This window comes from Rhinopithecus roxellana, chromosome 20 (genome assembly GCF_007565055.1).
Source record: "Rhinopithecus roxellana isolate Shanxi Qingling chromosome 20, ASM756505v1, whole genome shotgun sequence".
Taxonomy (NCBI): domain Eukaryota; kingdom Metazoa; phylum Chordata; class Mammalia; order Primates; family Cercopithecidae; genus Rhinopithecus; species Rhinopithecus roxellana.
Window position 1 is genome coordinate 40,648,689 of NC_044568.1, and position 13,465 is coordinate 40,662,153.

At 44.3% G+C, this 13,465-nt stretch overlaps 1 pseudogene; it reads right to left on the minus strand.

Annotated features, from left to right (window-relative positions):
- Positions 1-12,183: 12,183 nt before the first annotated feature.
- LOC104673996 lies at positions 12,184-13,228 on the minus strand (annotated as a pseudogene).
- Positions 13,229-13,465: the final 237 nt, after the last annotated feature.

The window sequence follows — 13,465 nt, forward strand, 5'->3', positions numbered from 1 at the left end:
TCACACCACTGCACTCCAGCCTGGGCAACAGAGTGAGACTCTGTCTAGAAGAAATCAAAAATAAATCTCAAATGCATATTATGCCAGTGATCCCCACTCTTTTTGGCACCAGGGACTGGTTTCGTGGAAGACACTGTTTCCACAAGATGAGGGGCTGGGGGTGAGGGGCAGGGGGATGGTTTCGGGATGATTCAAGTGCGTTACATTTATTGCGCACTTTATTTCTGTTATTACATTGTAATATATGAAACAATTATACACATCACTATAATGTAGAATTAGCAGGAGCTCTGAGCTTGCTTTCTTGCAACCAGACAGTCCCATCTGGGGGTGATGGGAGACGGTGACAGATCATCAAGCATTTAGATTCTCATAAAAAGCACGCAACCTAGATCCCTCACATGTGCAATTTACAAGAGGAACTGCATGCTCCTATGAGAATCTAATGGCACAGCTGATCTGACAGAAGACAAGAGCTCAGGCAGTAACACGAGCTATAGGGAGTAGATGTAAACAGAGATGAAGCTTTACTCGCTCACCCCCTGCTGTGTGGCCTGCTTCCTAACAGGTCAGACTGGTACCGGTCTGTGGCCCAGGGTTGGGGACCCCTGCATTACACTAAATGAAATAAGCCAAACCTAAAATCTTAACACTGTATGATTCCATTTATTTAATATTCTTAGAAAGGCAACATAACAACATAACAGAAAACATGTTAGTGGTTGTCAAAAGTCTGGGTTAGAGGAAGGGGTTGACTAAAAGGGGGCACAGGAGAATTTTAGGGGGTGATAGAACTGTTTTATATCTTGATTACAATAGTAGCTACGTAACTATGTATTTGTCAACATTCACAAAAACACACTATAAAAGGTAAATTTTACTATACGTAAATATTAACTTATTTTAAACAGGAAAATGCTATTGACATGTAGTGACAAATCATTAAAGCTAATAGACTCCCCTGTAAATCCCAGCAATCTGGGAGACTGAAGCAGGTGGATCACTCGAGCTTAGGAGTTTGAGACTAGCCTGAGCAGGAGGCAGAGCTTGCAGTGAGACAAGATTGAGCCACTGCACTCCAGCCTGGGCAACAGAGATCCTGTCTTTAAAGAAAACCTAAATAAAAATGGTTGCACCACCAAAACATGTCTTTATTTTCACTTGTAAAAGATCAACTCAGATTAACTGCAATTAGAACCCAAGAGTTTTAGTTGGCTACAGGTCATTTTAAGCCCCAACCCTGTACTATGTCTGCTCAAACAATAAATTGGATAACAGACTAGACTAATAAATGAGGTCTGCACTATTGACATCTGGAACATGATGTCCACATCTGGGCAGGTGGAATATATATATATATCCTTAGGATGCTATTACAAAAAAGAACTAAAGAAAAATGTAACTTTGAAAAGAAATATCCCATAGATGATAGTCTCTTGAGTCTTACTTAGTCTTATTCACATAGTTACAGAAACCATAGCAAGGATCAATGTGTAGTGGTTTCTAGGAAGTAGATTTTGGTCTCATACTGCACTTACATTGTTTTCTCGCAAGTATTCAATATGGAGTACACTGTCCGAGAACACAGTGATAGCACCATCTTCCCAGGTATTCAAGGACAGACAAAACAGGAATGCTGTAGAGAAGTCGGATAACTATGTTTTCGAGGAGATAGAGCCTGATGACCTCAAATTTATCTTTCAATTCTGATTTCACTGCTCTTTGTGTATACCAGGTTCTAATATTGATTTATTGTGGTAAATCACATCACCACTTTTTAGAATTCACTCTAAACACGTTTCCTCTTAGCGACATTAAGAGAACTTTAATTCTTGTTCTTCCAAACTGGACTGTATCTAAACTTTAAGCAGGAGCCGTGTGCTCATGTGTAATCCATTCCCAAGAAAAGTAAATCTTATCTTCTCAATAGTGCCCGCCCTCCAGCAGGTTCTCACCATGATGTTCCAAACTTCTTTCTCTGGGTGACCTGGAATTCTTCCTGATGTTTACCATATGTGTGGCCTGATCCTTTGAATTCAGTGAATTAAAAGAGATTGAGATGGTACTTCAGATAGCAAAGCATGACCCCATAAATGTTATGCAGACCTTCCCAGCACCAAAGCCTACTAACGTAGAACAAAGGAGTCACCATTGGGTCACAGGTCAGGAACCAAGCCATGAAATACAACATCAGATCTCAGTAAGAAAATCAGAATTCTTGCAGCCACAAAAAGGAATGAAATCATATTCTTTGCAGCAATACAGATGGAGGCAGAGGCCATTATCCTAAGTAAACTAACTCAGAAACAAGTAACCAAATACCACATGTTCTCCCTGATGGAGAGGAAGCTAATGGGTACACATGGGCATATGGAAATAATAGACAATGGGGATTCCAAAAGATGGGAGCGGGAGATGGGTGAGGGTTAAAAAATTACCTAGCAGGTGCAATGTTCACCACTTGTGTAATGGGTACACTAGAAGCCCAGTCCCCACCAGTATGCAATGTACTTATGTAACGAATATGCACATGTACCCCCAAAACTAAAATGAAATTTTAAAAAACAAAGAAATGCTATTTTATGCTTTTTTTCCTTTAAACTTTTAGTGTTCTGTGTAATATAAAAAGTAAAATTAAGAATAAAAATTAAAACTATAAAAACAGAAAGAAAATTAGAATATTATGAGCCACCCAAGACCAGGGCCAGCAGAAGTTGATGGGGAGGTAAGACAGGAGGAATCCAGGGAGGAAGGCAAGGCAGCAAAGGAAGAGACTTAGCAGGCATTGTGCTATTACAGGCATCGTTTCTTAGACCTTAGAGCAAGGTAAGAAGTAGATAATCACATCCCTATTTTACATCCCTATGAAGCTACTGAGACCTAGAAGGTCAATTAACTATCGCAAAGCCATCCAGCTAATAGTCACATTTTACCCAGGTCTGCCTGATTCCAAGCCCAGCCTTCTAACTACTGTGCCAACAGTTCTCAATCAGGGGTGATTCTTGCCCCTCTTCCTACCTGGGGAGATTTGGCAGTGTCTGAAGACATTTTTGGTTGTCAGAACTGGAAGTAGGAAGGGGTGCTACTGACATCCAGTAAGTGAAAGCCAGGGATGCTGCTAAACATCCAACAAAGGACAGCACCCCCATCACAAGGAATTACCCAGAACAAAATGCCAATAGTGCCAACCTTAACCTTGCACTGTGCAATGCACAGGAGATATAGAAGAAAATTTTCAAGTTTAAGCACTATTTTGCTTCAGTGGTGCTCTTTCCATAATTCATAATCTTGGTCCTGGTGGCATGCCTTGGCCAGTATTAAAGACTGGGGTCCCCATGTGTCTAATTTCTGCCCTTTAGGAAAGAGAAGGTTTGAGTGACACCTCAGTATTTTTTTCAATATAAACCACAAAACGACTGTGTTGAACTGACAGATTTTTGGAATGCCTGACCCCAGCTCAAAAGGCAAAACAAAGAGCCCATAACGCATGCAGCAGGCAGCATGCAGCACTGAGCTCCTGGGGCAGGGCCGGCATGGGGATAGGAATTATGTCCCCATTATTCACAAAGTGAACATTTTTCTAACAATAACAGTGATTTCAGAAACAATTTTAAAAACAAGAATCTTTTCCCCCAAACTCCAGAGCTTTTCTGATTTTTGTCAGCAACAAAAGAATTCAGCTTCCAAAAAAAGCAGGCTGCATCTCTGAATATTAAAACTCCCACCTTGGGAAATTTTGTAAGCCTTCAGACAACCTCTTTTAAAGTTACAAATGAAAGTCACTCAACAGACGACAGTGCTCATGGACCCCTTTTATCTATGGAAGAAAGACAGAAACAGTGGTAACTTAGGAGCAGAGACCAAATTACTGACCTTGAGTCACCTTCCACACCATGCCTGGTCCAAATAAGATAGGGAGCTAAAAGCTTCAACCAGTAGCAACAGCAAATGATGTAATTTGATGATATTTTTAAAACCCATCAAGGGAGAATAAAAAAGCTAGATCGTATTATGCATAGAGCTCTTAGAGATTAAAAAGAGCCTCAATTTGCCTTTAGCTAAGCCCTTTCACGCTGCAATCAACCATTCCACTTTCCTCTCTGCCCAAAGAACAAGCAATTCTAGAACTAAAGAACTAGTCCACTGAAGCTCGGACTGACTGAGTTTTTTATCTGTATGTGAAACCAAATGGGTCTTCTTTTTAGGGCTGCATGGGTGAACCCCTCCGTCATTACCCCAGCTCTGTCACTGAGATTTTCCTTCTCTATGATAGTGATTATGCTACATTGATACCCATTTGTCCACGTCTTCAACATGGACTCCTGTGTTCCATCCACGCCAGCTTCATTTTTCATGCAACCCAACCATGAAACTTTCTGAATTGCCACCAAACGTAAGCATCAAGGGTCTCATGCCCAAAACTGCCATAGCAGGAGGCACCATAACAGTTTTTGTCATTTTTCCCAGGGCACACAGATTGCTCAAATCTGCTTCTCTGCCTTATTTTTCCCTAACTCATAACCATAAGCATTAACTACCTGTTCTCAGGCATTCGTGATATACCTGACACTGTACTAGGCGTTTTACAAATAGTTTTATTCAGTCCTTGCAGAAACTCATGAGATAAATATCATTACCTCTACATTTCAGATGAGAAATTCAAAACTGAAGAGTTTTAATAACTTATAAAAGATGACACGGAAAATAAGTGGCATATTTAGTCCTAAGTGTCTGACCCCAGAAACCGTTTTTACTACACAGCACACAAGATTTGTTGAAGACATTTTAAAAATTCAATAGCAGTTACTTCTAGAATATAAGGCGATAGCTAACTTTAGGTCTTTTTTAATTATATATATTTTTTATTTAAAACTGGGCACGTGGCTGGGTGGAGTGGCTCACTCCTCTAATCCCAGCACTTTGGGAAGCCAAGGTGGGCAGATCACCTGAGATCAGGAGTTCGAGACCAGCCTGGCCAACATGACAAAGCCCTGTCTCTACTAAAAATACAAAAATTAGCCAAGCGTAGTGGCACGTGCCTGTAATCCCAGCTACTCAGGAGGCTGAGCCAGAAGTTCTTGAACCCAGGAGATGGAAGTCAGTGTGAGACTCCGTCTCAAAAACCATAAAACAAAATTAAAATTACGTTGGGCACATAAGATAGAACGAAAACATCTAAAAAACACAAAAAACAGACCAAGTGTGATGGCTCATGCCTATAATCCCAGCACTTCGGGAGGCTAAGACAGACAGATTGCTTGAGCCCCAGAGGAGTCTGAGACCAGCCTGGTCAACATGGCAAAACCCCATCTCTACAAAAAAATACAAAAAAAAAAAAAAAAAATAGCTGGGCATGGTGATGCATGCCTGTAGTTCCAGCTACTCGGAAAGCTGGGGTGGGAGGATTGCTTAAGCCTGGGAGTTTGAGGCTGCAGCGAGCCATGATTGCTTAAGCCTTGGAGTTTGAGGCTACAGTGAGCAGAGATCATCCACTGCACAGCCTGGGCAACAGTGAGACCCTGTCTTAAAAATAATAATAATGGCTGTCCAAAGGCCGGCTGAGTTCAAGTCTCAGTTCCACATTTTGCTTGCTGCAGAACCTTGTGTAAGTCACTCAAAATCAGACTCAAAAAAACAACAACAAAAAAAAAACAGACCAAATATGTGAAACAAGCATTTTCAAGATATACTGGACATTTAAGCAACAAAGGTTGTGACTCCCTACAGATGGGAAACAAGATGGGCCAAACGATTGCCCCAGTGTACTCTCTAAGAGTTTTCAGATCTCTGCACATGGAGGGGAAACCAGGCTGAGCTTTGCAGACTCCCTGAGTTGGGAAGACAAACCAACTGCCAAGTCCAATAAGAAAGTAGCTAGAGTTCACAGCACAAAGTAACAGAGGAGAGGGAAGTGCAAAGACAGAACTCCAGAGATCTACACGGGGTGCCCCGCCAAGTGTATAATGAGTACTGACTGATCCATGCATATATGTCAGGAAACTACCCAGGCCAGGGAAAGAACCATCCAAAAAGATTAAAGTACCCAAGGTTCAAACAGGGCTTGAAATAGTGCCTATTCCCACCAGCAAGATTAGAAAACCACAGGACTCATATAAGTCACTGGGTAGAGTACACAGTAGGGTTTTGCCTCAGTCATGGAAAATAATTATCCCTACACTGAGCTCTGCTCCAGTCCCATCTAATAATTCTTAAACGAAATACCTGAAAGGATCAAACTACTTCCAAGTAACTTAAATGTGTCCCAGAACAAACCTCAGAAATATTTATAGAGGTACAAAAATATCCAGCACTCAGTGCTGTTAGTCTGAATGTGTTCCTCCAAAATTCATGTTGGAATTTAATCTCCAGTGTAACTGTATTAAGTGAGGCCTTTGGCCCTGCGTGGCGATTCATGCCTGTAATCCCAGCTCTTTGGCAGGCCAAGGTGTGCAGATCAAAAGAGGTCAAGAGATTGAGCCCATCCTGGCTAACATGGTAAAATCCCGTCTTTACTAAAAATACAAAAATTAGCCAGGCGTGGTGGCAGGCGCCTGTAGTCTCAGCTACTAGGGAGGCTGGGGCAGGAGAATGGCTTGAACCCAGGAGGCAGAGGTTGCAGTGAGCACAGATAATGCCACTGCACTCCAGCCTGGGTGACAAAGCCAGACTCGTCTCAAAAAAAAAAAAAAAAAGTGAGACCTTTAGGAGGTGATTTAGGAATATTACCCTTGTAAAAGAGGCTCCAGGGAGCCCCCTTACCCCTTCTGCCGTGTGAGGACACGGCAGCAAGCTACTATTTTTGAAGGGGAGAACAAGCCCTCACCAAACACTGAATCTGCTAGCACCTTAATCTTGGACTTCCCAGCCTCCAAAACTGTAAGTAGTTTGTTTCTGTTGTTTATAAATTAGCCAGTCTAAGGTACTTTGTTATAGTTATCTGATCAGGCTGTCACTGAAATTGGTACCGAGAAGTGGAGTGCTGCTGTAACAAACATCTTAAAATGTGGAAGCAGCTTTGAAACTGAGTAATGTGATAGAGGCTGGGGAAGTTCTGAGGCACACCGCCATGAAAGGAGTCTTAAGAGCAATTTGGTAAGGGCTCAGAAGAGAGCTGTAGAGAAAGCCTCAGTCTTCTTAGAGATTACCTAAGTGGTCATTATCAGAATGTTGGTAGAAATACAGAGGCCTTTCCGATGAGGTCTTTCATGGAAACTAGGAACATGTTACAAGAAACTGGAGGAAAGGTGATTGTTAGTTAAGTTGCAATTAACTTGGCTTGTTTGTGTCCTAATGTTTTGTGGAAAACGAACTTTTGAGCAACAAAATATTTGGCAAAAGAAATCTCTAAACACTATTGAGAGTGCAGAATGGTTTCTCTGAACTGCTTATAATAAACTGCAAAGAGAGACACAAAGATTAAACTAATAATCAAAAACAGAACTTACAGATACGGAAAATCCTCATGTAAAGAATAAAAAAGCCAGGCACGGTGGCTTATGCCTATAATCCCAGCACTTTGGGAGGCCAAGAATGCGAGACCAACCTGGTGAAAGCCTGTCTCTATTAGAAATGCAAAAATTAGTTGGGCGTGGCGGCGGAGACTGTAATCCCAGCTGCTCAGGACGCTGAGGCAGGGAATCACTTGAATCTGGGAGGTGGAGGTTGCAGTGACCCGCGTTCGTGCCACTGCACTCCAGCCTGGGCCAAAGATTGAGACTCTGCCGCAAAGAGAAAAAAAAAAGTGTTTAAGTGTATTTGAATTTCGGAGGAACACAAACATTCAGACTATAGCACTGAGTGCTGGATATTTCTGTACCTCTGTAAATATTTTCAAGGTTTGTTCCGGGACACATTTAGGTTACCTCTAAGTAGCTTGATCCTTTACAGGTGTTTCTTTTAAAGTGTATTCAAGTGTATTTTTTTCCTAATAAGGTGATTAGTATGGATAGAAGTGAGCCAGATGCTCTCAGTTAAGACAATGGAAGACTAACCCTCCGAAGTGTTTTAGAGATCATGGGGGCTGCCACTGCCATCACAGGACCAGAATGCCACGACCTAACGGACAGAACTATGTCAAATAAGAGTCCTCAGGCATCGTAAGAGTCCTTGGCACTCACTTCACTGCGCCACCTGCAAGTTTCTGTTCCCGGTATTCTGGCACAGAGATCTTCAGTCATCCCACAGGCAGCTCCAGTGACTTCAGGTGCAACGCAGGCTGCAATGACTTTCCCTTTTAAGGGTGCCGGTGTTAAACCTTAGCAACACCCACACGACGCTAATTCTGCAGTGGCAGAGAGTCCAAGAGCTATGGCGATATGGCTACCTCCACCTACATTTCAAAGGACGTTCTGAATGGCCTCAGGGCCCCAGCAGTGAACTGTCACAGGGGAGGGACTACGACAGAGACCAATCAGAAATTAACAGCCACCCATGTGCAACTCGAGTCTGGGAGACCGGCGGGCATAACCACCCAACCTGAGAACTGCAGCAAGGTTTACGCCCAGCAAACTCATGAGGCTGCCTCAGGGCCCCAACCCTAACCAGTGTAAACATTATCTTCAAGCCTTAAGATTTGCCCTTTCAGGCTTTGGACTTACTTGGAACCAGTTACTCCTTTCTTCGTTTATTTCTCCTTTTAAAATGGGAATGTCTATTCCACGCCTGTCCTGCTGTGTCCAGAATTGGCGGGTTCTCTCACTAACTTAAAGAAGGAAGCCGCAAAACCCTTGCAGTGAGTGTTACAGGTCTTAAAGATGCTGGATCCCAGTTTGTTCATTCATACCTTCACGTATGTCTGGATCTTCCTTCCGGTTGATTCCTGATCTTGGTAACAGAAGAGAAGCTTACAGGCCTATCACTGTGAGCGTTACTAGCTCTTAAATACGGCACATCTGGAGCTGCACATCTGGAGTTGGTCGTCCTTCCCGGTGGGTTCATCACCTCACTGGTTTACAGAAAAGAAGCGGAGACCTTTGTTGTGTGACAGTTCTTAAAAGTAGCCTGCACTGAAGAGTTGAGCTAAAGAGTAACCGCAAGTAACAAAAACAACAAACCTTCCACCACTCTAAAAAGCAAATCCTAGCAGTTTGCTCTTAACTAGCTCGGGCAGCCTGCTTTTATCCCCTTATCTGGCCCCACCCACATCCTGCAGATTGGTCCATTTTACAGAGAGCTGATTGGTCCATTTTACAGAGAGCTGATTGGTCCACTTTACAGAGAGCTGATTGGACCGCTTTGACAGCATGCTGATTGGTGCACTTACAATCCCTGAGCTAGAAACAGAGTACTGATTGGTGCATTTACAATCCTCCAGCTTGACATAAAAGTTCTCCAAGTCCTCACTAGATTAGCTAGTCACAGAGCACTGATTGGTGTATTTACAAACCTTGAGGTAGACACAGGGTGCTGATTGGTGCGTTTACGATCCCTCAGCTAGATATAAAGGTTCTCCAAGTCCTTCTAGAATCAGGAACCCAGCTGACTTCACCTAGTGGTTTCCTCACCAGGGCTGCAGGCAGAGCTGCCTGCTAGTCCTGCACCGTGCACACCCACTGCTCGGGTCCTGGGGGGCTGATGGGGACGGCTAATGGAGACCGTGCACCACGGAGCAGGGAGTGGCGCGCGTCAGGGAGACTCGGGTCGCGCGGGAGCCCACCGCGGGGCGGGACGTTCGGCATGGCGGGCTGCAGGTCCGGAGCCCTGCCCCGCGGGGAGGCAGCTCAGCCAGCACTGCTAGGGGACCTGGGGCAACCTCTGCAGCTGCTGGCCCGGGTGCTAAGTTCCTCACTGCCCTGGGCCGGCGGCGCCCACCGGCCGCTCGGTGTGCGGGGCCCGCCAGTCCCGCGACCGTGAGCGCCGTGCTTCTCTGGTTCCTGCCGGGCCTCTCCCTCCATACCTCCCTACAAGCAAGAGGAGCCGGCTCCGGCCTGGGCCAGTGGAGAATCGCTTGAACCCAAGAGGCAGAGGTTGCAGTGAGCTGAGATCGCACCGTTGCACCCCAGACTGGGTGAGGGAGCAAGACTCCGAAGTGAGGCCTTTAGGAGGTGATTTAGGAATAGTACCCTTTAAAAGAGGCTTGAGGGGACCCCCTTAACCCTTTCACCACGTGAGAACACAGCAATGAGGCACTATCTTTGAAGCAGAGAGCAAGCCCTCACCAAACTCTAATCTGCTAGCACGTTAATCTTGGACTTCCCAGCCTTCAGAATTGTGAGCAACAAATTTCTGTTGTTTGTAAATTACTCAATCTAAGGTATTTTGTTATGGAAGCCTAAATGAACTAAGATACACAATAAGGTAAAATTCACAATATCTGGCATTCAATCAGAAACTAACAGAAACACGAAGAAGTTTTTTAAAAATACAAACATAATGAGAAAAAGTAATCAACCAAAACTGACCCAGAATTGAGACAGATGTTAGAATTTTACAGGCAAAAACATTAAAATGATTATTATATCTTCATTTCACGTGTTTAAAATTTGAAGTACAAGAATAAAAGATAAAAAGACTCAAATCTAACTTCTAGAGATGAAAAAATGCAATGTATCACATGGAAAATATATTGGATGGGAGTAATGGCAGATTAGACATTGCAAAGAAAAGATCAGTGAATTAAAAAGATAGCAATAGAAACTTCAAAAATGAAACACTGAGAGACAAAAGAAATAAAAGTAAAAGATGGTAGTGTGTACCTGTAGTCCTAGATACTCAGGAGGCTGAGGCAGATCACTTGAGCCCAGGAGGTCAATGTTGTAGTGAGCTATGATCGTGCCACTGCGCTCCAGCCTGGGCAACAGAGCAAGATCCTGTCTCTAAAAAATGAATAAATAATAAAGTGTAAGGTGACAGTAATCAGAATGAGAAGTGAGCTGAACATTGAGTATGATCAAAAAAGGCTGTTTTACCTCACAAGAAACTAAATTTATCAGTTTCTTGACCCATGACATGGTAGGTATCATGCATGAAGAACACAGCATTAGCCAGACATATAAAGTCTTTGAACCCTGGGAAAGTGTCTTATCTTCTGAGTCTTAAGTTCACCAAGTGTAAAATAAGACCTTTTTTTTTTTTCTTTCTTTCTGAGACAGAGTCTCGCTCTGTTGCCCAGGCTGGAGTGCAGTGGCGCAATCTCGGCTCACTGCAAGCTCCCCATCCCGGGCACACGCCATTCTCCTGCCTCAGCCTCCTGAGAAGCTGGGACTACAGGCGCCCGCCACCACGCCTGGCTAATTTTTTGTGTTTTTAGTAGAGACGGGATTTCACCGTGTTAGCCACGATGGTCTCAATCGCCTGACCTCGTGATCTGCCCGCCTCAGCCTCCCAAAGTGGTGGGATCACACACGTGAGCCACCATGCCTGGCCAAAATAAGCACTTCTTTACACAAACTTTCTTCGGTCTTCAGATTCATACCTTCAGCTACTTGAGGGCATTCCCATTTAAATGACCCAAAAACTCAGCATGTGTAAACCATGTTCTGCCCTCTACAAACCTATGCATCTCCCAAGTTCTAAGTTCTTTATTGAATCACCATACACATAGCCATAAATCTGAAAACATACTAAATAAATCACTTTTCTTCTCCCTTACCCACCCACATTGATCTAGTCACAAAGTCCTGCCATTTAAAAAGGAATGTTATCAGAAATAGAAATACTGCATGATCTCACTTCTACACAGAATCTAAAATAGCCAGACTCAGAGAAGCACAGAGTAGGATGGTGATTGCCAGAGGCTGGGAGGATACAGGAATGAGGTGATGTTGGTCAAAGGGTACAGAAATGGTGACTGTGTAGAAGTGATTGATATGTTCATTACTGGAATGTGATGATCATCTCACAATGTCTTTCAAAACATCACGTTGTGTATCTTAAATATATACTTTCTTTTGTTTGTTTCTAGGCAGTTAATGATTTGATTGACAACAGCAAAAACTAGTTAATATATACAAAATTATCATTTTATGTCAGGAGAAAATATATCATATTGGCAACAGAACATGTCCTGCCAACCCCCAAGTGGCTGGCATAGTACGTCCACCCTGTGACAGGCCCACTGGGACTGTGGTGAACCTGCCTGTACCTCACTACAAAACCCCCTTTCCCTGAGAAATGTACAGAAGGAGAGATGAAGAGAGTGCACCCAAAAGGAAGAGGGAGAGGCTGGGGTCCTGTGCCCCGAGCTCAGAACTTCAGAGGGAAGACTGGCCAGAACTTGGGCTGCTTTGGGTCACAGTGCTTGTCAAAGCTCAGCTGCACCGAAGCCTCCATGGCCTGGAGCTTGGCAGCGCTGTTCCCATACAAGCACCTCATCTCAGCCTGGCACTGCTCGCCGGGCCGCTCAGTCAGGGGCTCCACCGACCGGTGGGTGTTGTAGCACAGGGTGGTCGGGGTTCACGTAGCTGTCCAGGCACTCTGCATCCAGCTGCTGCCGCTGCCCTCATTCTCTGTGCCTCTCGGTTTGTGCAAAGTACTGGCGAAGATCCTCGGTGATTTCCATATTGCTCAGGTCACATTCTACCTCTGCATCTACCCCTCCTCTTTAAACAAAGCGTGGTCTTCTCTCATGGATGCCTGGATCCCGTTGCTGTCATGTGGATGCTGCCCAGACCCTCTGAAATGTGAAGAACTGCAGGTGGAGTCCCGCCAGGTCACATGATGGTCATAGAAGGACTGAGGATATCCAGCCTGGTTGTCTTTAGAGCTTTGGAAAAGAAGTGCAGAAAGGAAGTGCCAGCTGGGCGCGGTGGCTCACGCCTGTAATCCCAGCACTTTGGGAGGCCAAGGCAGGTGGATCGCATCAGGAGTTCAAGACTAGCCTGGCCAATATGGTGAAACCCCGTCTCTACTAAAAATACAAAAAATCAGCCAGGTGTGGTGGCAGGCACTTGTAATCCCAGCTACTTAGGAGGCTGAAGCAGGAGAATCGCTTGAAACAGTGAGGTGGAGGTTACAGTGAGCCAAGGTTGTGCCCCTGTACTCCAGCCTGGGCAACAAGAGCGAGACTCCATCTGAGAAAAAAAAAAAAAGGGAAGCACCACAGAAGACTGAAACAGGATTCCACGGCCTTCCTGTAGGCATTCTGATGGTTTTGCCATCAAGCCATTGTTTGATGATAATGTTGCCAGTATCTTGCATACGCCAGATGAGAATACCAAGGCCTGGTAGCTTTCGATGTTAATGCCTTCACCACTGCCATCACTGACTGTGAAAGTCCAAATAGGCGCTGAAACTCGTGGGTGCACAGCTTGCAGATTCCGGGCAGTGGGCGAGTAGGGGCCTAGTTTTCGTTGGAAAGACAGAGGCGGTGGGGAGTGGGGAGAAGGTGGCTGTTGCTGGGGTGACTGGAAGTGTGCTAATATATACAGTTTTTTTAATTCTTTTTTATTTTAATTTTTATTTTTAGTTCTGGGGTACGTGTACATGCAGGATGTGCAGGTTTGTTACATAGGTAATTGTATGCAAC